Genomic DNA, 13330 nt, shown 5'->3' on the forward strand with positions numbered 1-13330 from the left:
TCTTTCTTTCTTTGATTCATTTCTCTACCCATCTTTCCACCCATGCTTACTTTTATTTCTTTCATTTGTTCTTTTGTCACCACATCTCTCTTTGGTCTTTGAGGAATCAACAGTGTTGTGCATTTACCCTTTTTGAACTCTGTTGTGCAATTTTTATAGTTTTGGGGGTATGGGGTGGTTTGTTGGGGGTAAGAGGGCACTGTAAATATTGGTTATTGGAAGAACTGGAATAGGTGTTTGCCCTCTTATTATTTGGGTTAAGCTGTTGGGCTACCAATCAAAAGGTTGTGAGTTCAATCCCAGGTCCAATGTTGAGCCCCTGAGCAAGGCCCTTAACCCTCAATTGCTGAGTTGTATATAAAAAAAGAGATAATATAAGTCACTCTGGATAAGGGTTTGCCAAATGCTGGAAATGGAAATGTACATGGAGTAAGTGTTTGCCCACTTATTATTTGCACCAGCCCACCCTAATGTAATTGGCTGGAAACGGCCCTGTTTGGGAGACAAATTTATTTAGAGATGCAGAATTTATTTACATATGTGACTGTAGCGTTAACACTACAAAATGTGGGAATGTTCAATGGGAGCGAATACTATTTAGATAGATCCCTTACTAAGACATAGTATATAGATAGATCCCTTACTAAGACACAGTATATAGATAGATCCCTTACTAAGACACAGTGTATAGATAGATCCCTTACTAAGACACAGTATGTAGATAGATCCCTTACTAAGACACAGTATATAGATAGATCCTTACTAAGACACAGTGTATACAGTAGATAGATCCCTTATTAAGACAGTATGTAGATAGATCCCTTACTAAGACACAGTATATAGATAGATCCCTTACTAAGACACAGTATATAGAGAGATCCCTTACTAAGACACAGTATATAGATAGAGCCCTTACTAAGACACAGTATGTAGATAGATTCCTTACTAAGACACAGTATTTAAATAGATCCCTTACTAAGACACAGTATTTGAATAGATCCCTTACTAAGACACAGTATGTAGACAGATCACTTACTAAGACACATTATGTAGATAGATAGATCCCTTACTAAGACACAGTTAGATCCCTTACTAAGACACAGTATATAGATAGACCCCTTACTAGGACACAGTGTATAGATAGATCCCTTACTAAGACACAGTATATAGATAGATTCCTTACTAAGACACAGTATATAAATAGATCCCTTACTAAGACACAGTGTATAGATAGATCCCTTACTAAGACAGTGTATAGATAGATCCCTTACTAAGACAGTATGTAGATAGATCCCTTACTAAAACACAGTGTATAGATAGATCCCTTACTAAGACACAGTGTATAGATAGATCCCTTACTAAGACACAGTGTATAGATAGATCCCTTACTAAGACACAGTATGTAGACAGATCACTTACTAAGACACATTATGTAGATAGATCCCTTACTAAGACACAGTGTATAGATAGATCCCTTACTAAGACACAGTGTATAGATAGATCCCTTACTAAGACACAGTGTATAGATAGATCCCTTACTAAGACACAGTGTATGGATAGATCCCTTACTAAGACACAGTGTATAGATAGATCCCTTACTAAGACACAGTATGTAGACAGATCACTTACTAAGACACATTATGTAGGTAGATAGATCCCTTACTAAGACAGTATGTAGATAGATCCCTTACTAAGACACAGTGTATAGATAGATCCCTTACTAAGACACAGTGTATAGATAGATCCCTTACTAAGACACAGTGTATGGATAGATCCCTTACTAAGACACAGTGTATAGATAGATCCCTTACTAAGACACAGTGTATAGATAGATCCCTTACTAAGACACAGTGTATAGATAGATCCCTTACTAAGACACAGTGTATAGATAGATCCCTTACTAAGACACAGCGTATAGATAGATCCCTTACTAAGACACAGTTTATAGATAGATCCCTTACTAAGACACAGTATGTAGACAGATCACTTACTAAGACACATTATGTAGATAGATAGATCCCTTACTAAGACACAGTGTATAGATAGATCCCTTACTAAGACACAGTGTATAGATAGATCACTTACTAAGACACAGTATGTAGACAGATCACTTACTAAGACACATGTAGATAGAGAGAGATCCCTTACTAAGACAGTATGTAGATAGATCCCTTACTAAGACACAGTGTATAGATAGATCCCTTACTAAGACACAGTGTATAGATAGATCCCTTACTAAGACACAGTGTATGGATAGATCCATTACTAAGACACAGTGTATAGATAGATCCCTTACTAAGACACAGTGTATAGATAGATCCCTTACTAAGACACAGTATGTAGATAGATCCCTTACTAAGACACAGTATGTAGACAGATCACTTACTAAGACACATTATGTAGATAGATCCCTTACTCAAACAGTATGTAGATAGATCCCACAGTGTATAGATAGATCCTTTACTAAGACACAATATATAAATAGATCTACAGCATTTCTAATAATTTCTCCTTTGTTTGTTTCATTAATGGAAGGTTCCTAGACAGATTGTCCACTTGACTCTGACCTGTGCAGGTTTTCTCAGATGGTTTAACAGTCTGGTTGATTTGTGCTCCAGGATTCAGTATCATCATTTCTTTCAGGAATTAATCCTTTTTTAATAATCACCTGATATTGTTATTAATCCGTAATATTGTAATGTTTTGCGTATATATTCCATTCTGTTGGTGTATATATGTTTTTGTGGATTTAAAACCGTGACAGTACAAAGAGTTGTAATTGAATTAAACCGAGGTGCAGAACCGATAACAAGAAGAACAAACTTGGCGGAGGTTGTCGTCGTGTCGGTGCTTTGGGGCTGGAGCTGTTGCTTGGCAGTGCGCGCGCAGCGTCTCGAGGGAGCGCAGGAATAGAAGCGGGCATGCGCCAACACGCGCTCCACACTTCAGCTGTATACGAGCGCAGCGTCAGGCGGACACGGAGCTCCTCGCGGACACCTGGCGTGCAACTGAAGTTCGGGGTCCGCGTTCACGCGCGTTAGACTTTTAATTGAGCCATGCTTGGGTTTTAAGGAAGATTGAAAGGCGACTCTCTGAGTTACAGAGTAGAAGGACTTTCTGTGCACAATGAAGACAGTTAAGGTCAGTGTTTGTTTTATTTTTTTATTGCATGTTAATTAAAAATAGAATCAAACACAATACAACATGCAAACTAATAAAAAAAGATCATGCCTAGTTACACTATGCGAGTAAATCTTACACCAGCGCGTGCATATTTTTATTTTTAAATACTAATGACTAAGACTGACTTTTCCCTCCTGTCCTGTATTCAGATCATTCCCATCACTGATTCCCAGACAGGCAAAGCACATTACATAACATCATCTCACAGTATCATGGAGACAGACAAAAGATTTCCTCAGCTATTCCTCCTGCTGTCAGAGATTTGTGAGATCTTCTCTCAGATAGCTTTGAATTATTTCTCACCAGACTATGAATAGTACAAGTCTGTTCGTCCTCCCACTGGTCCAATCGGAAATGGATGCAGACTAAAGAACAGGGGCTTAGTGGATGGAACAGGGCTGTTTTCCATAATCAAAGATGCACTTCATTACTTCATTGATCTCATTAACATTATCTCGATCTCTGTGTGCCATTGATGATGCCAAGGAAGCTATTAAGACTCATGGATTTGCTCGTGGAGTCAAAGCATCTAAAGACGTATAATCATTCATGTTTAATTTCAGATTCCAGTGTCTGCAAGCAACACTCACAGTTTATATGTAAACTGGATCCAGACAGAAAGTTCCTTTTATCCTTTTTGACAAGATAAAAACTGTCACTGAACGGCAGTCTGCTTCTTAATGACCAGTAATAACAATTCATTAAAAAAGTTTTTGGCATGAAATGCATGTGTGATGAAAAGTGTAATGCCTTGTTATTCAAAGTTACTGACAGCATGACATTTATAAAAGCCGTAGCAGCCTTCAGAGACCGGTGTCTGGCCAATCAGACGATGGAAATGCTATCTGTCTGTCTCTTTTAATGGGGGAAAGGGCACCTTTTAATTATTCATCTGGGATGTCAAACTATTCCTCAAAGGCTGTTATTCAGAGTGCAGCCGGTGAATTATGAATGACAGAGAAACAGCTTCCTCCACCCACATGGAGGTTTAGTTTCTTTGGTTGGTTAGTGTGCTGTTATCTGTTATATAAAAGCTCTCATACTGGCTGAAAGTGATTTTGACTTCTACTGCTGCAGCATTCATAATGTCTTCCTTTAATTCTGATGAAACAACACTTGTGGGAGTTCCTCATACTGTTTTAGCGCTATGCTAATGGCTGTTTGCTGGCTGCAACCTTGTGTGCTTTAAAACAACCTCATAACGACAGGGGCCTTTAGTGTAGGACTCATTTAAGGTTTAATGTGAGACATTTTTCATGCTGATGAGTATTCATGCCATTAGTTACAGATGGCTCCTCATGCTATCTTTCCATATAAAGTACTTAAATTTGCAAACTTCCACACCCTTAATATTCTTTAAACATTAACAAACATAGCCCTATTGTGATCAGTAGACATGTCTATACATGTATAACATCCAGCATTGGTATAATCAAAAGCAGAACAACAAGTATGGCTACTGAACCATGAACAAAGATACAAATACACTTAGCCTACTACATTGTTTTGACACTGAGAGACTGTTATCATATAAATCCAGCTACCATCAGATAACTTTGTTTGACATTCTCAAAGAATGTTTTGCTCTCTGTTTTGCTTCATAATTCAGACAGGATATGAAACAAATCTGTGATTCTTGACTAAGAAATGAGTGACTTTATGCAAACTTTATGTGACTTTATGTGCGGTGGTATTTACATGCGCTATACAAGATGAGTCAGTATGGACAAAATTGTAGCTGTTAGCTAACTTGTTACGATTGTGTTACTATTGTTACTATACTTGTTAAGAAACAGTTTGTTGTTGAGATTGTTTGCTAAATTTGATTCTTTCACTTTTAGTTTGCTTTAAGTTAACTTAAGTTAGTTAGTAAGCAAACTTGAGCACCGTTGTTTTCTGTTAGTTCACACTACAGGGCTCTCAAGTTTTGAAGACAGGCAAGCGTGACATCTCCAACCCCCTCGCATTTTCATTAGTTGTTGCGTTAAATCTTACCCATATACAATAGTGCTATTTTCTGATTGGCTATTGTGTAGCCTCTTTTTTTGATTGGCTGATAAGTGTCAGGCTCGACTAAGAACTCCAGGGAAGACGCGATTGATTCCTGCCCGGTTCCATAGAGACAGCGGTGCGGACTGATACATTTTGGGCGCTGTGGCTTATTAGATATATGATAAATAGTCAAAAAGTTTTTCTGCGTGAGAAATACAATGTGTGGTGGGAGAGCGTGACAAAAGACCCAAATGCGTGACTGTCACTCTCAATGCGTGACACTTGACAGCCCTGACACTGTAGTTTGTGTCTTATGAGTGTGCTCACTATATTGCATTTTTTTTCTTCTGTTGAGAAACAGCAACAGCTACAGTGGGGGAAATAAGTATTCAACACTTCATATTTTTTTATTAAACAGTTCCAATGCAGCAATTTACATAAAATCTTGACCAGACATTGGTATTAACCCAAGAAATTTGCAATCTGAAAAGAAGGTTATATTTAATAAAGTGCAATGACACTGGAAAAAATTAAGAAAAAGCAGTGCACCAAAGCAAGGCAAGGCAGCAGCTGATTTCACAAAGTAGTTCTACCTCCTGCCTTTCATCTGGGTTAGTACGTGTTCAAAGGTTATAAAAAGGCTTACCCCAACTCTGAATGCAAGCATACAAACATCTCATGAGGTGTAGAGGCAAAGAACTTTGCCAAGAACTTTACCAAGATTGTTGTGCTACAAACCATTGGCTGATGGATTTCACAACTCTGGCAGTGATTACAAAAGAACTCCTAAATGTTCCTACAGTATAAGCACCGTTGAGGCTACTCCAACATTACTCCATCATGAACCAGCCAGGCACAGGAGTTCCTCATAAGATTTCTTATCATAAGCCTTGTCAGAAGAGTAGCCCGAGAGCCAATGATCATTTGTGAGGAGCTCCAGAAAACGCTGGATACAGCAGATACTATTGTCACAGAGAAAACTTTAGGCAATGCACTCCACTGCCTCTGCCCCATGTATGCTCACCACAGAAGGCTCCGTTACTGAAGAAAATTCTGAGCTTCTTTGAAGTTCACAACATTTGGAAAAACCTGTGAATTACTGGAAGAATGGAGTCTTCCAATGGAGTACATTGATTAGTGTTTTCTCTGTGACAACTGTACATGCTGCTGTCTTTCTGGAGCTCTTTCTGAGAGGCTGTTGGCTCCTGAGCTACTCTTCTGACTAACCTTCTGATTTCCTGAACAAAAATCCTGTGACGAGAATGAAAGAGGAAACCCATGGAGAGAACATGCAAAACTCCATACAGGTCCACTGGATAGATTAGATATACGCACATGATGAAGATGAAGTTCCTGTGTGTGGCCAGTTGATGATGTATTGATGTTCCTTCTATTTGTGAATAATGGCCCCAATGGTGCTTACAGGATCATTTAGGAGTTCCATTGCTAATCAGTGATATTGTTATGTAACACAACAATCTTTTAGCAAAGCTCTTGGGAGAGCTTTTTGTCTCTACCCATCAAGAGATGTTTGCATTCAGAGTTGGGTAAGCCTTTTTTCTAACCTTGTACTAACCCTGCTTCTAATTTGCATAAGCAGGAGGTAGAACTACTTAATAAAATCAGCCAATGCTTTGCCTGGCCTTGCCTTGGTGCACTGCTTTTTTCTTTCTGTCTGATCAATTCTTTCTACATGTTCATTTCTATATATTAAATATAACTTTTTTTTATGAATTGATAAAAATTCAATTCAAATACACGCTTCTTTGGAAAATTAGCAAAGCATGCGTACTGTATACTCACCACAGGCACCAGTGATGATCTCCGCTACTTTCTTCCAAGCTTAATTTTTCTTCAAGATAAAATGAAACCATGGTTATAATTTTTTTCTATATTTGTATGTCAAACAGCAAATGAGAAACTAATTGCAGAGAAGAACTACAGTGTGAAACTGAAGAAACTTCAGACCACATGCACCATATGATCCGTCAGAGTACTGATTTGAGCTAGTTGTTTAATCTCTTTATAGTGTTAACTAATTTGCATAGAATTGGGAAAATCTCTGTTGCTCTGAGCTGTAGCTGGAATCAAAGCTCTGTGTTATACGCATACAATGTAAATGAATGCTTGTCTGTCGCATTATCGCATTCTAGTGTGAATGTGAGGTGAGAAAGAAGCTCACCAACCAAAAATATCCAGACAACAGAATTGAAGGGGTAAAGGACAGTAAATTGTGACATACCAGATGAATGAAATACTGTACAATACATGTACTCAGTGTTTGAAAGCGCTCCTGCTCTCCTGACAAGGGCCTACTGCTGAATATTCTGTGGTCAGCACCTAACTCGTGGTCTTGCTTTGGTTTATGTTAATATAGCCATTTAAGATAGTACTAACAGCTTCAAAAGCACACGCACACATGAACAAACAAAATGCTTTAGAATACCTGGCACATACTCTGACAAGCCCACACAATATTTCAGACTGCGTTTGTCAGACTTCCTGTGAGCATGAATGTCAAGGACAGTGGTAGGCAGCCAGCAGAGAAAGCAACAGGATGAGTTCTCACTCTGTATGATTAATAAGCCCCAACGAGAACGCAGGCTTTAACATTCAGTAAGCTGCTCAGCCCTCGCACTGTAGGATGCCAGGCTGGAGTACAGAGCAGAGACGAGTGGCGGGGGGGATGGAGGTTGAGGGTTGTTGGTGATTTGGGGGGTGGGGGTTAGGGGTATGTTCACGGGGACAGTTAGAGCCGCTCCTGTCTCTTGTTTAAAGATCATCGGGCTGAACAGCTGCTTCAGAAGGAGCCCCAGCCTGCATTAGAGCGTGATTGATTTCCCTCAGGAGAAAGCACACCTCATGTGTAAGCGAGGTCAACATATGGCACCAAGTCCGTTTCTAACAGTGTGTGAACGAGAGAGAGAGAGAGAGAGAGAGAGAGAGAGAGAGAGAGAAAGCATGCACCTCTGTGGATGTCTGAATGGAATTCTGAACACATACAAACACACATATCGACTCATGAGGTGAAGGACAGGGTGTTGTGGTGTTATCTGTGTTTGTGAGTCTTTACTGTTGTGATGCATGTAGTGTACATGTCTAATCAACAGGCTTCTCTGTCAGTCTGAGGATACTGTTAATTATTCTGTAGTGCGATGCGTGAGAGATGAGGATCTATCAGGGTGCTTTCATTAAGCCATTTGAATCCTGGTGTTTTTTATTCTTTTACTTAGTTTTTCAGCTGATCTGACACAGCACAAGGTGGTCTCAGTCTGCTTCTAACCAAACTTTAGCCTAGTTTCATTACCGAACTAATGTACTTGGCCACAGATAATCTTGGTATTGTGGGGCAAAGGGTGGGGATGTGATGGCAGGAAAACATGTAGGCATTTTGCATTTCAATTTCCATATTAATCCTTATGGTTCTTCAAGGATTCTTCAAGGATTCTTCAGGGATTCTTTATATGTTTAGTTAAGGGTTAAGGATTTTAAATTTTCTTAAAGGGTTCTGGAAGAAACTTAAAGGTCAACCAAAAAACCCTTAGGGATCCACAGTTGAACGTTTATTCAAAATCATGTACAATTGCACTCTTCATGAGGGAATTTAGATATTCATATGACATTTTACTTTGTGAGCATTAAAACATTTGCTCATTTTCAGTAAGTGCTTTGACCTGGTCAGGGTCACACCGGGCATGAGGCAGGAATACACCCAGGATAGGCATCATGACCACACGATTTCAGACACACTGTATATTCACATGTTGGGAAATTTACAGTTCCATCTAATAGCATGTGGAGGAAACGAGAATGAAAGAGGAAACCCATGGAGAGAACATGCAAAACTCCATACAGATCTACTGGATAGATTAGATATACACTCATGATGAAGCTGAGTGAATGATGACTGAATTAAAACTACACTTGACTGGTACTCCATATAGTGTTTTTTTTTGTAAATTTCTTTCACACTTCAACACTTATAATCAGGCAAAAATTCATTTACATTTACACTACAATGTTCTACATTATAAAGTACAAGCTGTTTTATACTTTTCTTCTCCATTTTTCCATTCGTTTCCAAGTAATCTGAGTCATTCTAATTAATTTAATGGAAATGTTCTAATTCCTTTATCCTCACAGTAAATGTCACACACCCACAGGCTTAAGAATCAAAGCAAGGGTCTGACTTGTACATCCATCAATATTAAAGTTAAGACAGCGAGGGAAAACTATAGGTCATGTCCGGGCACTCTCTTCACTTCTAAGCAATGTCTTATTCAAGGTGAAGAAATCAATATGAAACACAGTCAAATTAGCATTAGCGTTGTGCGCTACCGGAAGGCACTACCGGTTTTTATCTGATCATTTAGGAGGAAGAGCATTGCTCAGGATAAGTGTACATCTTTGGTAATAACCTGCCAGATAAACCATATTTCTTCTGTTTCTGTGCTTTTAAATGTAAGTAATCATTGATATTTTTAGACAAATGTATTTTTCCCAGTAGATCATGTTAACAACAATATACATTCCCTGACCAGGAACAGCTGTACATGAAATACATGTCCATGCATTTATCCAATCAGCCAATTGTGTGGAAGGTTGTTGGTTTGAACCCCAGGTCCACTAAGTTGCTTTGAGAAAGGCCCTTAACACTCAATTGCTCAGTTGTATAAAATGAGATGAAAATGTAGGTACAGTAGCTCTGGATAAGGAAGTCTGCCAAATACCATAAATATCAAAAATCATGCAGATGCAGGTCAAGAACTTCAGGCAAATCTCAGGATGTTTGACTGTGGCATGGTTGTTGGTGCCAGATGGTTTAGTTAGAGTATTTTAGAAACTGCTGATCTCCAGTCTATGCAGAATGTCTGTAGGGTTTACAGAGAATGGTGCAAAAACAAAACAAATCTACACTACTCATCTAGTGATCGGTAGATCTCCTCTGGATTCTCTCATCAAATAGGCATTTCTGCCTGCAGAACTCGTGGTCTCCTTGTGTCCATGTGGGCTTTCTTCTGGTGCTCTGGTTTCCTCTGCCTTTCCACCTTCTACAAACATGATTCCTGCATGAAGGAATGAATGAATAAACCAACAAATGAACAGACTCACTAGGATGTTTTACTAACAAGGTTTAACAAAAAAGACCAAGCATTATCCATAATTCAGACATTATATGGTTTAAAAGCAATTTCTTTTGCTAAAGGGGAAGATTAATTATGTAATATTATATCTGAAGAAGATTAATTCCAACTGTGCTTAAATATTAAATTGTCTTTAACTGGGTAAACACTGGAAAAATGTCTTTTCCACTGCATGTACGGTCATTTAATCCCTTTTACCTTTCTGCTGAATTTGATACAGAATTTGATCTGATTATTAAGGTATTAAGGCGGAGAACAAGAACAATGTCAAACATGCTGTAATCCAGTTTTACCTGAAGATCTGGAGAGATATTGAATGAAATAAGGAGGAACGTAATACTCCCCCTTGTACTCATCCAGACGGCTTTCTGCATATTACTTTTCACAATTTTTATTCATTATTTATTCAGTCCTCCTACAAACGATCTCATCCTACGTATTTGACGACACAATTTCATCTGATCCTATTATTAGGTCATCACATTTTTTTTCTTTTACCTGCACACATTACTATCTGACATGATTAGTTTGAAAGATGCTGAGACTCATCACAACCTCATGCTTGGACTGCTGTAATTCCCTCTAATTTCATGGTACTGTATGTCACCTACACAATGAAATGTTTTTTTTATTTTCGACTATCAATAGAACAATAGAACAATAACAATAGAATAAAAATAGAATAATAATAATAGAATTATTATTATTTTTTTATTTAAAATAAAATAGAATTTACTTATACAGGTACTAAATGGAAAAATGTGTTAGAGAGAAAATATAACAGTACATGAATACAAATCTGTAGCAGAACAGACTGACTGCTATGAATAAAGTGCAGATGTTTGCAATTGCATGCAAATGTAGTGCTAAAGTCCTTACTCATACAAATGGTTCAGCACACATTACATTCCTACTTCTCATAAAACACTGTATGCTCTCACACCACCTTTCGTACAGGTCGTACAGAACAACACACCAGATCGGACCCTCAGCTCCACTAATATTAGTCTTTTGGTGGTTTGTAAGACCAGACTGACGTCAGTGAACGGTCAGATCTTTTACTGTCATAACCCCAGACTTTGAAATATCGTCCACCAGGTCACCAAAAGGTCACGTCTTTCTTATGAGTTATGAGTTTGAATCCCAGCAATGACACAGCTATCTGTGGCTGAGAGTCTGAACTGGCTTGAACACATTATGATAATGAGATTATTATTATTATTATTATTATTATTATGATGTTGTGCTTGGGGGGGCACGGTGGCTTAGTGGTTAGCACGTTCGCCTCACACCTCCAGGGTCGGGGTTCGATTCCCGCCTCCACCTTGTGTGTGTGGAGTTTGCATGTGCGTGTCTCGGGGGTTTCCTCCGGGTACTCCGGTTTTCTCCCCCGGTCCAAACACATGCATATGGTAGGTTGATTGGCATCTCTGGAAAAATTGTCCCTAGTGTGTGATTGTGTGAGTGAATGAGAGTGTGTGTGTGTGTGTGTCCTGCGATGGGTTGGCACTCCGTCCAGGGTGTATCCTGCCTTGATGCCCGATGACGCCTGAGATAGGCACAGGCTCCCCGTGACCCGAGGTAGTTTGGATAAGCGGTAGAAGATGAATGAATGAATGAATGAATGTTGTGCTTGCAGGACATCTTTGAGATCACAGTAGTGACAATTTATCAATTTCGGAAAGGTCTTCACTGACGATTGACGTTTTATTTAGACTCTTAACTGCATTAGGTGAGTTGGGGATATCCAGGATAAAGATAAATGTGAGCTAAATGTGTTCTTTTAAATTTGCAGCTCAGTCTTAATAGACTCTTTGGTTTAATAAGTCACTAAAGTAAACTTATAGAATTTATCCTAAGACTTATACGAAGTGAATTTTTAGAAATAGGCCTTCTTTCTCATTTCTACTAGACATCGAAATCCCTGATGTTAATTCATCAGCTTCGGAAAACCATATGCAAAATCATGCCACCGAGCACACCGATTTTATTCTGTAATTAAAGCAAATGAAATCTATTTGCCTGAGAAAATCAAGTGTATTGAATTTATTCTGAGCATATTTAAACACCCAAACCTGTGATGTGGAATCAAATTCCATTATTAAATTTCCACTCTGTGAGCAACATAATTAGTTATGGCAGGGACAGACCACAGCACCCTCACTGAATTATATACTCATTATCATTAATATGGGCAGCTCTCTGATTACATTCCAGCAGTATTATCTATCCAAGAATTAGACGGAAGACCTAAGGACCAAAAAGAGCAAAGCAGCTAGGGGAATAAGAATAATGGCTTGAGATGTGACGAGTGTATTCGTTTCATTACAGAACTTCAAGCATGACATGAAAGTGACAGTACTTTAATCCTGATAGTATCTTCAATATGTCACATGCAAGCAGTGTAATTTTCTTTTCTCCCTCCATATAATAACATTATACATTTTTTAACGTGTTCAGACTGAGTTGAGGACAGGTGTCAGAATGAAACCCGTCACGACATAGTAGCTGTTTCTACACTTGTGTCTGAGGCACACTAGGTCATCACCTAGGTCTCCGCCTCTATTTCTACTGTCCGACAACTTCATTAGACAGAGACCCTCCAGTTCCCGTGAGATCGCCGGATTCTAGATTACATCCATCAGATGTCTGTCTGGCTCTGTCAACACTTTAAAATCCCTCTACCTTACAGGTCAGGGAGCAGCGATGCCACCAGGCTGCAGGTAATGAGGGAAATGCTCAGGTCCAGAGGAAAGCAATCAAGCCAAGATAAAGGAATGGTGGGTGAAGAGATGTGAGCAGGTGTGCTGGGTATTTTTTGCTCAAAGCTGTTGTTAAAGAAAGCCAACGTCGTCGCCTCTCCCATGATTGTGTGCAAAAAAGCAAAACTGCATGCATCCAGAAAACAATTTCGGTTGTTTCCTCCGGGACCTGTGTGGCCCATCTGGTAAAGAACATACTGAACGGGTGCAGAGAAATAGCTTGTATTGATATTTAAAAATGGATCATAT

At 38.9% G+C, this 13330-nt stretch overlaps 1 protein-coding gene across 2 annotated transcripts in view; it reads left to right on the top strand.

The window, feature by feature from the left end:
* The window catches only part of si:ch211-269c21.2 (carbohydrate sulfotransferase 8), a 69294-nt gene that overhangs the window by 15268 nt on the left and 40696 nt on the right, over nt 1-13330 (top strand). The window contains exon 1 of one of the 2 annotated variants that reach the window (XM_060885715.1): nt 2966-3141. The exons of the other annotated variant lie outside the window; for it this stretch is intronic. The gene's annotated coding sequence lies outside the window, so the exon portion shown is untranslated. Of the gene's footprint in view, nt 1-2965; nt 3142-13330 lie in introns of those variants that run through there. 2 annotated transcript variants of the gene reach the window in all.

This window comes from Tachysurus vachellii, chromosome 13, assembly GCF_030014155.1.
Source record: "Tachysurus vachellii isolate PV-2020 chromosome 13, HZAU_Pvac_v1, whole genome shotgun sequence".
Classification (NCBI taxonomy): Eukaryota; Metazoa; Chordata; class Actinopteri; order Siluriformes; family Bagridae; genus Tachysurus; species Tachysurus vachellii.